The sequence below is a fragment of the Giraffa tippelskirchi genome, chromosome 4 (assembly GCF_054371585.1).
Source record: "Giraffa tippelskirchi isolate mGirTip1 chromosome 4, T2T-mGirTip1v1.2.pri, whole genome shotgun sequence".
In the NCBI taxonomy this organism is placed as follows: Eukaryota; Metazoa; Chordata; class Mammalia; order Artiodactyla; family Giraffidae; genus Giraffa; species Giraffa tippelskirchi.
In genome coordinates, this window is record NC_137278.1 from 115160178 (window position 1) to 115174817 (window position 14640).

The 14640-nt window shown below is 39.6% G+C and overlaps 1 protein-coding gene across 15 annotated transcripts in view; it reads left to right on the top strand.

Annotated features, from left to right (window-relative positions):
* Positions 1-14640, top strand: part of TMTC2 (transmembrane O-mannosyltransferase targeting cadherins 2) — a 416895-nt gene that overhangs the window by 386633 nt on the left and 15622 nt on the right. The window lies entirely within an intron of this gene.

Below are 14640 nucleotides of genomic sequence, written 5' to 3' on the forward strand. Positions count from 1 at the left end.
TAAGATAATGTATGTGATAATAATTCTATATTTTGCTTATCTGAAACACTATTTTTTCCCATTAACAAATACTAGCAAAAATGGTTACAGTTAAGATGATTTTCCCACTTCTAGCACCTAATAATCACTGAAGTAAGTGTTACAAAATTTCTGGAACTTTCTTCCAGAAAATAAGTATGGTGCTACCAGCACATCCTTGATGCTTCTGATTGATTTAAAATTATTTTATTACTTTAATTGCTTTGCAATTCATGTTTTATAATCTTAGTTTTCCTTATACTTTGGTGGATAGCTGAAAACAATATTAACCACATTTTTAATCATTCTCTACTCAATAGAACTTCATAAATGAAAAATATATTTATTAATCAAATAAATTAAAATAACAGGTATTTAGCATGATTGCTTGTGACATGAGTTTGCATTCAAAGATTAAAAACCTCAATATAAATTTGGTGTGGTTAATCTTGGACACGAGTGTTTTGTTTTTAAATATCTAAGCATTATAATCTTAATCCTGTTGTTTGTAAGCAGTGAACCAATTATAAAGATACAAATTAATTTCATGTTTCTTCAAGTAGTTATTGATTTATTTTCACTCTTAGAATGCATGGAGCAAGAAATAAAGGCTAAATTAAGAATAGCTTCATTGACCCCAGATACTTTTTATAGTGTTTCAGAAAAATCATAGAAAATTCATATTGTGCAGATAGATTCTCTGTATATCTCAATACCTCTGTCTGTCATTCTCTCCATCTTCCAGTTAGCCTTATGCCCTTAAGGCTGCAGGATATTGTCAATGTAATTTCTCCAAATGTTTATGACAAACATTGTGAATCACTGCCCATGTTTACCATGATGAAACAATCACTGTATTACCATCGCAGTAAGTTGGAAGAATAGAGTAGAAAGAGAAATGGAAATAGTGTGGAAAGAATTGGGTTTGGACTCAGCAATACTGATTGATCACTGGCTGTGTTACTTTGAACAACTTAATCCTTCAGAATCTGAGATCATATAGGTGTATGTGCTTTGAAAAAATTTTAAATAGCAAAAAAAAGTAAGATACCTGTAGTATAAATAATGGAAGACAGGCTTTCATACCCATTAAGACACTAAGAGTTAAAAAAGATCTAGGGGCTTTGTATACAATGCCTATCAAACAAATAACTGTGCTGAGAATGAAAATGATTTGTCACGTTTAAGGTTAACAGTGGGCTAATGATGTTTTCACTAAGGAAATTGTGTGTAGAAGGCAGATAACAAATTCAGATTGTAAGGATAGTTCTAATACTGCAGGTGACAGCATTGCGTGTGTGACTAGCTTACACAGTGACATCAGAGTGCAGATCTTCCTGTAAGTGAGTTTGTACCCACATAAGAAAAAGCATGACTTTGGGTAGACAACAGTAAAAGTAGACACATAAATCCTTCATCCATCCTGGGAAAATCAATCCTGGCAGCATGAAAAGTATGCCACTTTTTACTCTTTCTGTAAGTGAAGAAAGGAACAAAATATATTTGGTCACTAGTCTAATTTTCTGCTTAATGATAAAGGGAGCGAATAGATGAAGACAAGCAAATTCATTTCTTCTCTTTTTATGAGGATGAAATTAGACTTTGTTTTGGCAAGAAGTATTATTCCCCTGTTTACAGCATGATATCAGACTGAAAATATAAGAGAAGGGTTGTGTCAAAATGCAAATCAGTCAGTGTTCATTATAGGAAAAGGGCCATATACTTCCAGTAAATAAACTGTGGGTTGTGTAGTGGTTCTCAGTGGTAAGCTAAACAAAGTGGAGAACTGCCAAAAGTGGATGACATTCTAGGAGGATGTGAGCGTGTTTCAGTAGCTGTCTGTGTGCTTGTATTTGTTTATATTGTTTATCTGTATATTTGCCACTTCTTCACTTCCCTTGAGTTTGAAAACATTTTGAAAGCAAAATCCACTTTCCTTTTAACTCCCCCCTGTTACTTTGAATGGTCTGCACAAGACGCAGGCTCCGTAATTATTGTTAACTAACTCCTCATTAATATGTCATCTTCAAATTTCAGTGACTTTTATAATCACAAAGACTTCTACTTTGGTCAGTAGAGAAGAACACAGAGGTTCTGTCTTCTGATAGAGGATAGGATAATGTTTTTCTTCTGAAATACTGTTGTACTTTGAAGGGGGAGATGAGAACCACTCTTCTGAAGAGAAGGGGTAAAAGAGCTTCAAACTGGAGTTGAAGATCCTAAGTGGTGAGTCCCCTAGAGAAGCAGGATTCTCCTCAGCATGGAGTCCACTAGCAGCCCTGCTTTCCTATTAATGAGCCTTTGAGCTTTGATCATTGCAGAGCCTGTAATGGAGTCAAGACCCTCCAGGTGAAATATGATGGTTTGAGGTTGGTAGCTTTCTCTGGTTGTTTGCAGTGACAGACACAAATCCTCCCTAGAGAATATTATTTTTAGCTACTGAAGTACATGGAAAATTAAGGCTAGTAACGTGAACTACAAGGCTGCTAGAGCAATCTGATAATAAAATTAAGAAATGTGTTCATCAGTCATTAGAAACATCTTAGAACGTGATTTTTCTGCCATGCTTATTTTTTGGTAAAAGTTTCAGAGGCTACTTTAGAACTTCAAGTTAGGTGTTAGCAAGTAGTGATTATCTTGGGGCGGGGGGAAACTTTACTAAAAGGTTATCCTCACACTCATCCTTGCTAGTATTTGTTAATGAAATTGTTGTGTTATTTCTTCCCATAGTACCATCAGAACTAATCTAAGTCATGTTTTCTATCCTTGTTCACAGAAATCACCCCAGAAGACCTAGCTCTCATAAGTCATACCTCTTCCCCAGAATCTAATCCCCTTAAGATTCTGTATTTCTCTCCTCTGCCTGCATTGCCCATCATTCACTGCCCAACTCTTGAAATGCTTTATTAACTGTGTTCTGTCAAGAGAACCCTCTTAACCAGTTGCTCTTCTCTGCCTCCATGATCTCATTTCACACAACCTACCTGCCTACCATCTCTAGCTCTAGCACCAGCTTCCCAAATGCTTCAGTCACAACTAGGATCTCCAGTCCATGGAGATCATGAGTGTTTCAGTGTTCTTAATCATCATACCTCACTTTACTCTTTATTGAGATTAGCTTTCAAGGTCAGTCATGATCACTTCCTTGCATGCAACCTCAGCCCCTTTGCTTCTTTTTGTCCCATCATGTCTTTGGGGCCCAGTCAACACCTGATTGAGTCCATCTCTGCCGGTTCCCTGTCTGCATATTGAAGCAAAATGTAGCTCAAGGAGACAACATACTTTAAGCTCACTATCACAACTTCAAGGCAAACCTACTACAACTTTCTAGTCTGATGTTTTTCTGGATGACTGTTCACACTGAACTGTCTCACCTAAAATATTCACAGCCCTTCTTCCATCATCACACTCAACTGATGGCCTTGCTTCCTCTTTCACTGAGAACATAGAAGTAATCAGAGGGAACTTCCACAGTATCCCATCAGCAAATTTAACCATCTGTTAGCCTCTGTGACTTTAATGCTACCTTTCCTCCTATTGTTACGGATGAACTGTCCATACTTCTAGCTAAAACCAAACCCTTCATTTCTTCACTAAATGATCTTGTTCTTGACTAAAGATGTTACCCCTCCCTCTTTCTCTGTCTCTCCTCACTCCCTCTTGTTTTCTGTTTCTGTATTACTGACTCTCATATTAACTATTTTTTTCCCTCTACCAGATTTTTCTCATCAGCATGTCAACATGATATTATGCCTCCAAAAATTCAGAAACAAAAAGACTCCCCAAGTGATTCCTAAATGTGTATTTCAGGCTAATATCTCTTCTTTGGATTCCAGACTAATCTATTTAGTGCCCAATTAGTATCTTCACTTGCACGGGTCCCTTCAAGCAACTAGTCTAGAACTGAGCTCCTAATCTTCTCACACTTTCTCACATTGTCCTCCCCGCAATAAATCATTTCATTCTTCTAACTGCATCGGAGAAAGCAATGGCAACCCACTCCAGTATTCTCGCCTGGAAAATCCCATGGATGGAGGAGCCTGGTAGACTGCAGTCCATGGGGTCGCTGAGAGTCAGACACGGCTGAGCGACTTCACTTTCACTTTTGACTTTCATGCATTGGAGAAGGAAATGGCAACCCACTCCAGTGTTCTTGCCTGGAGAATCCCATGGATGGAGGAGCCTGGTGGGCTGCCGTCAGTGGGGTCGCACAGAGTCGGACACGACTGAAGTGATTTAGCAGCAGTAGCAGCAGCATAAGCCAACTTCCTCTGCAACTATCCTTATCAAAGACATCGATATCACTGCTGACCTGTAATACTACAGTTGACTCCTTTATTCATCTACTTCAACACAGCATTTGAAGCATAAGTCAGATCATGTCACTCCTTGAGAAGCTTACTCCTTCAACTCCTTCCAGTTCTTCACTCAGATAACATCTTCTCTTAAGACCTTTCCTAATATCCCTGTTTAATATTGACAAACTTTTGTTGTCGCAGACCAAATAGCAAATATTTTAGGCTTTGCAGTTATAATGTGTCTGTTGCAACTACTCAGCTCTTTGCATGCCCTTGTAGCCTGCAAGCAGCCATAGACAATACATGATTGAATATGGCTATGTTCCAAAGACTTTTCATTTATGGGCATTGAAATTTGAATTTTATGTAATTTTCATGTATCTTGATGTATTCCTCTTTCTTTTGAGGGTTTTCAACCATTTAAAAATATAAGCCATCAGGATCCTCTGTCCATAGGATTTTCCAGGCAAGATTACTGGAATGGGTTGCCATTTCCTCCTCCAGGGGATTTTCCTGACCCATGGATTGAACCTCTGTCTCTGTGTCTCCTACACTACAGGTGGATTCTTTACCTCTGAGCCACCAGGGAAGCCCATATCACAATACAATATGCTATATATTTTACTTATTTTTTTCATGTGTATCTTTCGAGTAGAATTTAAGCTCCATAAGCCCTGGGGTTTTGAACTGTTTTGTGTACTACTGAATCCCTAATAGAAGTGCTCAATAATTAGATGAATGAAAATGTGAATAAATTTTATTAGAAAAGGAAGTAAAGAAATTTGGCTATAATGGATGAGATCACTGCTGAATGCAAATGTATTTATTGAGTTGACCAAAAATTTATTTGGTTTTTTCTATAACATCTTACAAAAAACCTAGATGAACTTTTTGGCTAACCCAATATTTTAGAAATTCTAGTCATAGAACTACAGAAGACATGTGTTAACCATTTGCAGCCTAAAAATGTTCCTTTAGTGGCTTTCTTCTTGAAGTTTTTATTATTTCATTGTTATAGATTTTTTCATCCTCTCTAAATCCCATTTATTTAGTAAGAAACACAATGCATTGATCTACCTGTTTGGGGGATGGTCTTGCTTCCTGCCCTACTGTGTCTTGTCAACTGAAAAAAATTACACAATCTAAAAGTTGAGAGTTATGTCTTATCTGGGGAACATTCTGAGGATTTCAAGCCCAAAACACAGCATCTCAGATAATTCTGAGAAACTATTCCCTAAGAGGCCAGGGCTGGTAGCCAGGATATATATGAGCTTTTGCAACAAAAGACCAGATAGTCTGAATATCAAAACATTACCATTAATAAAACAAAACCAGATACTTCAAGTTAAGGAATTTAGCACTTTTCTGTGCATAGGACTTCCCTGGTGGCTCAGATGGTAAAGCGTCTGCCTACAACGCAGGAGACCCAGGTTCGATCTCTGGGTCGGGAAGATCCTCTGGAGAAGGAAATGGCAACCCACTCCAGTACTCTTGCCTGGAAAATCCCATGGATGGAGGAGTGTGGTAGGCTACAGTCCATGGGGTCGCAAAGAGTAGGATGCATCTGAGCACGCTCACGTGATGTATAGAAAGATTCAAGAGTCAGGGCTCACTGAAATCATTTTTTTGATGTACACTTTAGCTAACTAGGACTAGTCTCATGTGTTTTCTCACCCTGAGTTGTCTCAGGGTGCATTGTCAGGGGTGGCTGAAGCAGCTGACTTCAAGATGGGCTTGGCAGTAGGCAGCTCCTTTGTCTGCATCCTGATTTTCCTCAGGGCTTACTGTGTGGGCAGCTGTAATGTGATGGCTTGATGACTGCAACATCCTTTACTTATTGATATGGCAGACAGTATTTTAGTTCACAGGTTCTTCAAGTTCTGGAGCTAAATGGACCTGCTGATTTGCCACACGCCCTCTTGCTTTTCTGCTGGAGGCTGCCCTTTCATATGACCACTCTAAGTGGTCATGTTCACTTAGCACCCAGGACTTAATTTTCTAAGAACATTACCTCTATAATTACTGCTCAATTTCTTCTTCTCTTGGATGAGCCAAAGAATTTCACAAAGGTCTTAAACTTCTGTCTTTGACAGAAGTAAATGAAAGTGTTAAATTATAAGCATTAGAGCATAGCTTAATTTCTGTGAGCCGTTTCAAGATACTGAAATTGGACTTAGTTATTATATGTAATGGGCTTTAAGCATTTATGAGACAAATGACCTGTAGTTTAATTAGATACTTAGTGAAGTATTCATAAGATACTTTGTTTTCAGAATAGTCAATATGTAATAGAAGTAAAAGGATCTTGCTTCTAGTTTCTTAGGTGAAAGAATTGAGAAGTACCTGCCTTGTACTTCTAGAGAAGCTCTTTCTGTTTTGCTTGTTCAGATACAAATCGTGTAGAGGACTATTCAAGGTTGTTGCATTGTCAATACAAAGTTACGTTTTTTGAGTAGGTGAAATGTATTACTTTGTCATTCTGTAAACATATTTGACATGCATCACATAATCATTATGGTTCTCTAACACGGCATTGAAGATGAGTCTAAAAGAAATCAAAGTTGGCATGTGAGAATTAATCATTGGTATAATTCATTTTGTTCTACCTTCCTTTTCAAGTCTTATTTTGGTTGTTATTTGCGAGTATGGGTGAATGACTATTCAGTAAATATATTTGAAATTCACAGTTGCTTGGACTCTTGGTCTATGCATTTGCTTCATTGATTGTTTATTACTTGCCTGCTTGCTTGTTTTATATTAGTAGGGTAGACCAAGGAAGGAAGGTAAGAAAGTGTATAGCATTTTCAAAAATATAGCTACTCAGAGAAGAGATAAGAATACATCAAGGCAATATCAAATTTGTTTTATTTACAATTTTGAAAGTACTATGCAGAAAAATGTCATCAAGCCAGTCTTTAATGTCTTCCTCTAATATGCTGACTCTACAGACTTTACATTAGAAGGAGCAGTCTGAATGTGACAACATTCAGATATGAGCATTTCAGAAATAAAGGCCAAGTGTGCAGTTGAATGTGAACATTTCAGAAATCTTGAGGGTTTCTGAATCATTTCAGAGATCTTGAGCGTGAATGTGAGACTATATGAGTTACAAAAGTTCTGCCATTTAGCCTCTCTTGATTTGCCACGAGTGTTGATACATAAAAGCCATGTTTATTTTTACATTTTCAGCAGGTGTGGCATTTTGGCAAGTGTAATGGCTTGGAGTACAGCACAGCTTCACCTTGATCGGTGTGTCCTGATGGAATATTTTCTGAAATGATGTGTGCAGACCTTGCATCATTATTTTTCCAAGCATGTATCAACAAAGTCTTGGTCCTAGGAAAGTACAAATAGAATGCCATGCAGCAGACAGTATGTTTACATTTTATTTTTAGTACCTCGAAAGATTTATAGTTTCTGGAGGAATTACTTTGCTCCTACTTGTTACATTTGATCTGATCATCCTAACTCACAGCATTTGCAAAACTTTCCGCTTGTTGTGTGCATGAAGTTTCTGGTGCATTCTCCCAGGGATGTGTGTTTCTTCCTATTCATTCTGTGGGTGGACAGTTGCTGCCTTCTAATGTCATGTTGAAATGTGATTGCTCTGAATGGCATTGTCACCTTTGCATTAATCCTGCTTATTCACACCAGGATCCCCATCTGCTTCATAAGAGGGGAAAAAATATGTTATCCATCTTTAGAGTGTATGCCTAACCCAAATTTCACATTAATCCACTGTTTTAAGGTCTCTGACATGCTCATTTCTATTAAAAATATGAATATTTTCAATTAGTCCCATACAGAAACAAATCTATCATTTCCACAACGTGCAAACTAGTGTCTCTCAGTTGACCTCCATCAGGTCGAAGCCATTCACTGGCAAACATAGAAGTCAATTAGAAAAGTGATGTATATAGGTTAAAAGTAATCTCGTGAATTTGATTATCATGGCATCTGTCAAGCATTTATTCAAGTATAACTTTAATTCTATCAATGTAGTATGTCCATGCCTCTTGCTATATTGTGTTTTTTTAATCAGATCAATTAACAAGCAAAAAAAAAAAGCCAGCCCTCCTCCTCCTCCTGGGAAAAACAAGAATTAGCCCTCTGTTTCCATCTTTCATGGCAGCTGAGTTCTTAAGTGTTGTAAGTCGAAATCTCAGCTTCCAGCATATCTCTGAAAATACATTTTAATAACAACATGATTATTCCAGTGACATGTTTCAACTCCTTGGAATGAGCAGTCATTGTATTAGATGTATTCACACTCATGCATCACACATGCGCATTTGGATGGCCTGTACAGCTGGAAATCCTTCTGTGTAATGTGCCTGTGATTGAGAAAGCATGCACATGTTCCTCCCTCCCCTTCATGCTAAAAAGAAACGAATAAAGTGTAGAGTGAATTATATCCCTTAAATCATGTTTGGAGTATCAACAGGCAGGAAATTCGGTTCAGAGAACAGGAGAAGAAGATGCTGTGGGCTTTGGTGGCAGCTCTCTAGACTAGTGAGAGAAGGCAGCTCTCGGTGTGTGAGACATCTGTCTGCTTAGTGTGCAGACCTTTTTCTAGACTTCTTTCCTTCAGTGTTTTTAACCTTCAATACGTTCTTCTTATTTCCATTGTTCTAATCTACATGCACTTTAAGCCGTCATATATTTTCTCACACAGGTAGAACTTTTACTTGGTAGTTTCTTTGAAATGATGAGCTATGTGGGGCTTCCCCGGTGGCTCAGGGGTAAAGGATCCTCCTGCAATGCAGGAGCCACGGGAGACGTGAGTTTGATTCCTGGGACGGGAAAATCCCCTGGAGGAGGGCATGGCAACCCACGCCAGTATACTTGCCTGGAGAATCCCATGGACAAAGAAGCCTGGCAGGCTACAGTCCATAGAGTCACACAGAGTTCAACAGGACTGAAGCAATTCAGCATGTAGGCACACATGATGAGCTACATGCTTGCTGCAAATCAAGATAACCAGTGTGCTAATTGCATTTTATAAAAGCTTTGAGTGAGAGATCGGGGAGAAAAGGGTTATTATGGGATTATATGAAATGTGTGTGAAACTTTTGAAAACTGTAAAGCATTATAGAATTTAAAGAATCATTCCATTTAAAAACTAAAACAAGAGGCGGGGCTAAGATGGAGAAGGAATAGGACGGGGAGACCACTCTCTCCTCCACAAATTTATCCAAAGAACATCTGAACGCTGACCAAACTTCACAAAACTACTTCTGAAGGCTGGCTGAGGACGTCAGGCTTCCACAAAAACTGCGCATTATCTTCAATAGAGGTAGGAGAAATTATAAAAGATAAAAAGAGAGACAAAAGAGTTAGGGACGGAGACCCGTCCCGGGGAGGGAGTCGTAAAAGAGGAGGAATTTCCAAGCACCAGGAAACCCTCTCACCGGCGGGTGTGGGGGAGGATTTTTTATCTCGGAGGGCAACGTAACTGGGAGGAAAAAATAAATAAAATCCACAGATTACGTGCCTAAAGCAACTCCCAGCAAAGAACCCCAGACGCTCGCATCATCCGCCACCAGCAAGTGGGGGCTGAACGGAGAGGAGCGGGCGGCACTGCCTAGGGTAAGGACCGGGCCCGAGTGCCCCGAGGGCAATCTGAGGGAGCTAACCTGAGATAGTAACCTAAACTGTGGGACAGCGAGAGAGAGAGAGAACTATCCCGCGAAAAGCCCAACTCTAAGGCACTGCCGGCCCGCTCACAGAACAAAGGACTGAGCAATACCAGAGGAGAGCTAGCCGGCTGCGGACCGCCCCATCCCCCGCCGGACACAGCGGGCAGGCGGGGCCCGCCAGAGCCGGAAAGGGGCAAACTCCGCTCCAGAGAGGGCACCCCCTACCAAACTACAAACAGGCTCCCAGTTTCTAAGCAAAGACTACCTGAGATCCCGGAGGGTCGACAGCCGCCGGGAGGGTCGCAGCCAGAGACCAGCTCCCCAGAACCGACACAAAGCACACCGGAGCCGGGCGCGCCCATAAACCGAGGCGGGGACCAGGGAGGTGATAAGCCGCACCGCCCCAATAGGGGAGAGCGCCCTCCCCAAACTCCTGGCCGCCTGGGCAGCTCCGACCGGGAACGGCACAAGCCGCGGGCGAAACCGAGTCTGCGCCTTTGTGGAGTAACCGGGAGCCTGAACCTGAGCGGCTTAGATCTGGGAAGTGCACGCATCTCAGGGCCCGCTCCCCCGCCGAGTAACCTGAAGCCTGAGCAGGGTAGACGGGGAAAGCACACACGCCGTGAGCGGGGGCGAACCCAGTGCAGCCGAGACACTGAGAGCTTACCACACACACGCCAAAATTGCAGTGTTCCTTCCTCCCCACAGCACGATTGAACAAGCGAACCTAAAGAGAACACCTCCACCGCTTTGTTGCAGGGCGGAAATTAGATACTGAAGAGATCTCCAAACAGAAGCCAAATAAACAGAGGGAAGCGCTTTGGAAGGGACAGGCCAACAGATTAAGATCCCTGTAGTTAATACCGACTGCATTGAAAAGGACCTATAGATCTTGAAAAGTATAAGCAGGAATAAGGATCTATCTAAAACTGAGCAGATCCCACACTGCTCACAACAGCTCCAGAGAAAGTCCGGGATATATATTTTTTTTACTTTTTTTTTTTTTTTTTAATTTTTGTTTTTTTTAATTAAAAAAAAAAATTTTTTTTCTCTTCTTTCCTTTTTCTTCAAGTCCTCTATTACACCTTTAACTTTCATTTTCATAACCCACTATTAACTTGCAAAAAAAAAAAAACAACCCTATTTTTGAAGCAAACTACATACATATATCTTATACCTTTTGTGTTTTCTTTTTTTTAATGTTTTTTTTTCCTGTTCTACATTTTTTTACTGTTTCTTTTTTTACTGTTTTACTGTTTTTTTTTCTTTTTACACTGTTTCCTTTTTTTTTTTTTTTTTTTAGATTGTAAGTTTTATAAGAGTCTAACCTCTACTCTAGATTTTTAATCTTTGTTTTACATATTTGATATCAACTTTGTACATTTAAGAACCCAATCTTTAGGACCCATTTTTACTCAGGAGTGTGATCACTGGCCTGATCACTCTCTCCCCTTATTGATGCGCTTTCTTCTCCCTCAGGGAACCTCTATCTCCCACCCTCCTCCTTCTCTTCTCAACCCAATTCTGTGAATCTCTGAGGGTGTTCTGGGTACCGGAGAACACTTCAGGAACAGGATACTGCCCAAATCTCTCTCTCCCCTCTTAATTCCTCCCTTTCTACTCATGCTCACCTCTGTTACCTTCCTCCCCCCTCTCTATGTATCTCTGTGAATCACTCTGAGGGTTCCAAACTGTGGAAAGCACAGAGGGAAGTGCTTACTGGCTAGATTGCTCTCTCCACATTTGAATTCCCCTCTTTCCCTCCTGGTCACCTCAACCCACCCCCCCCCACCTCATCTCTCCATGTAACTCAGTGAACCTTTCTGGGTATCCCTCACTGTGGAGAATCTTTTCACCATTAACCTAAAAGTTTTATTATTGAGGCTGTATGGAAGGAGAAGTCTTCAGGCTACTGCAAGAATAAGACTGAAAGCCAGGGGAAACATTAATTAATAAGAGACCATCCAATAGCCTCCATAAATTCACTGAAACCAAGCTCCACCCAAGAGACAATAAGTTCCAGAGCAAGACATACCACGCAAATTCTCCAGCAACGCAGGAACATAGACCTGAGCATCAATATACAGGCTGCCCAGAGGCACACCAAATCCATAGACATCTCAAAAATTAATACTGGTCACTCCATTGCACTCTAGAGAGCAGAAATCCAGCTCCACCCACCAGAACACCGACACAAGCTCCCCCAACCAGGAAGCCTTGACAAGCCACCTGTCCAACCCCAACCGCAGTGAGGAACCTCCACAACAAAGAGGAACTTCATACTACCAGAATACAGAAGGGCCACGCCTAACACAGCAATCTAAACAAGATGAAAAGGCAGAGAAATACTCAGCAAGTAAAGGAAAATGAGAAATGCCCACAAAGCCAAACAAAAGAGGAGGAGATAGGGAATCTATCTGAAAAAGAATTTAGAATAAGGATAATAAAAATGATCCAAAATCTTGAAAGCAAAATGGAGTTACAGATAAATAGCCTGGAGACAAAGATTGAGAAGATGCAAGAAATGTTTATCAAGGACTTAGAAGAAATGAAAAGGAATCAATATAGAATGAATAATGAAATAAAGGAGATAAAAGACACTCTGGAGGGAACCAACAGTAGAATAACGGAGGCAGAAGATAGGATAAGTGAGGTAGAAGATAGAATGATGGAAATAAACGAAGCAGAGAGGAAAAAAGAAAAAAGAATCAAAAGAAATGAAGAAAACCTCCGGGACCTCTGGGACAATATGAAACGCCCCAACATTCGAATCATAGGAGTCCCAGAAGAAGAAGATAAAAGGAAAGGCCATGAAAAAATACTCGAGGAGATAATAGTTGAGAATTTCCCTAAATTGAGGAAAGAAATAGTCACAGAAGTCCAAGAAACCCAGAGAGTTCCAAACAGGATAAACCCAAGGCGAAACACCCCAAGACACATATTAATCAAATTAACAAAGATCAAACACAAAGAACAAATATTAAAAGCAGCAAGGGAAAAACAACAAATAACACACAAGGGGATCCCCATAAGGATAACACCTGATCTTTCAATAGAAACTCTTCAGGCTAGAAGGGAATGGCAGGACATACTTAAAGTAATGAAAGAGAATAATCTACAACCCAGATTACTGTACCCAGCAAGGATCTCATTCAGATATGAAGGAGAATTCAAAAGCTTTACAGACAAGCAAGAGCTGAGGGAATTCAGCACCACCAAACCAGCTCTCCAGCAAATGCTAAAGGATCTTCTCTAAACAGGAAACACAGAAAGGATGTTTCAACACGAACTCAAAACAACAAAGTAAATGGCAACGGGATCATACTTATCAATAATTACCTTAAATGTAAATGGGTTGAATGCCCCAACCAAAAGACAAAGGGTTGCTGAATGGATACAAAAACAAGACCCCTATATATGCTGTCTACAAGAGACCCACCTCAAAACTAGAGACACACACAGGCTGAAAGTGAAAGGATGGAAAAACATATTCCATGCAAACGGAGACCAAAAGAAAGCAGGAGTCGCAATACTCATTTCAGATAAAATAGACTTCAAAATAAAGGATGTGAAAAGGGACAAAGAAGGACACTACATAAAGATCAAAGGATCAATTCAAGAAGAAGACGTAACAATCATAAGTATATATGCACCCAACATAGGAGCACCACAATATATAAGGCAAATACTAACAAGTATGAAAGGGGAAATTAACAATAACACAATAATAGTGGGAGACTTTAATACTCCACTCACGCATATGGATAGATCAACTAAACAGAAAATTAACAAGGAAACACAAACTTTAAATGATACAATAGACAAATTAGATTTAATTGATATTTACAGGACTTTCCACCCCAAAACAATCAATTTTACCTTTTTCTCAAGTGCACATGGAACTTTCTCCAGGATAGATCACATCCTGGGCCATAAATCTAGCCTTGGTAAATTCAAAAAAATTGAAATCATCCCAGCCATCTTCTCTGACCACAATGCAGTAAGATTAGACCTCAGTTACAGGAAAAAAACTATTAAAAGTTCCAACATATGGAGGCTAAACAACACGCTTCTGAATAACCAACAAATCACAGAAGAAATCAAAAAAGAAATCAAATTATGCATAGAAACGAATGAAAATGAAAACACAACAACCCAAAACCTATGGGACACTGTAAAAGCAATACTAAGGGGAAGGTTCATAGCAATACAGGCGTACCTCAAGAAACAAGAAAAAAATCAAATAAATCAACTAACTCTACACCTAAAGCAACTAGAGAAGAAAGAAATGAAGAACCCCAGGGTCAGTAGAAGGAAAGAAATCTTAAAAATTAGGGCAGAAATAAATGCAAAAGAAACAAAAGAGACCATAGCAAAAATCAACAAAACTAAAAGCTGGTTTTTCGAGAAGATAAACAAAATTGATAAGCCATTAGCCAGACTCATCAAGAAACAAAGGGAGAAGAATCAGATCAACAAAATTAGAAATGAAAATGGAGAGATCACAACAGACTCCACAGAAATACAAAGGATCATAAGAGACTACTACCAACAGCTATATGCCAATAAAATGGACAACTTGGAAGAAATGGACAAATTCTTAGAAAAGTATAACTTCCCAAAACTGAACCATGAAGAAATAGAAGATCTTAACAGACCCATCACAAGCACGGAAATCGAAACTG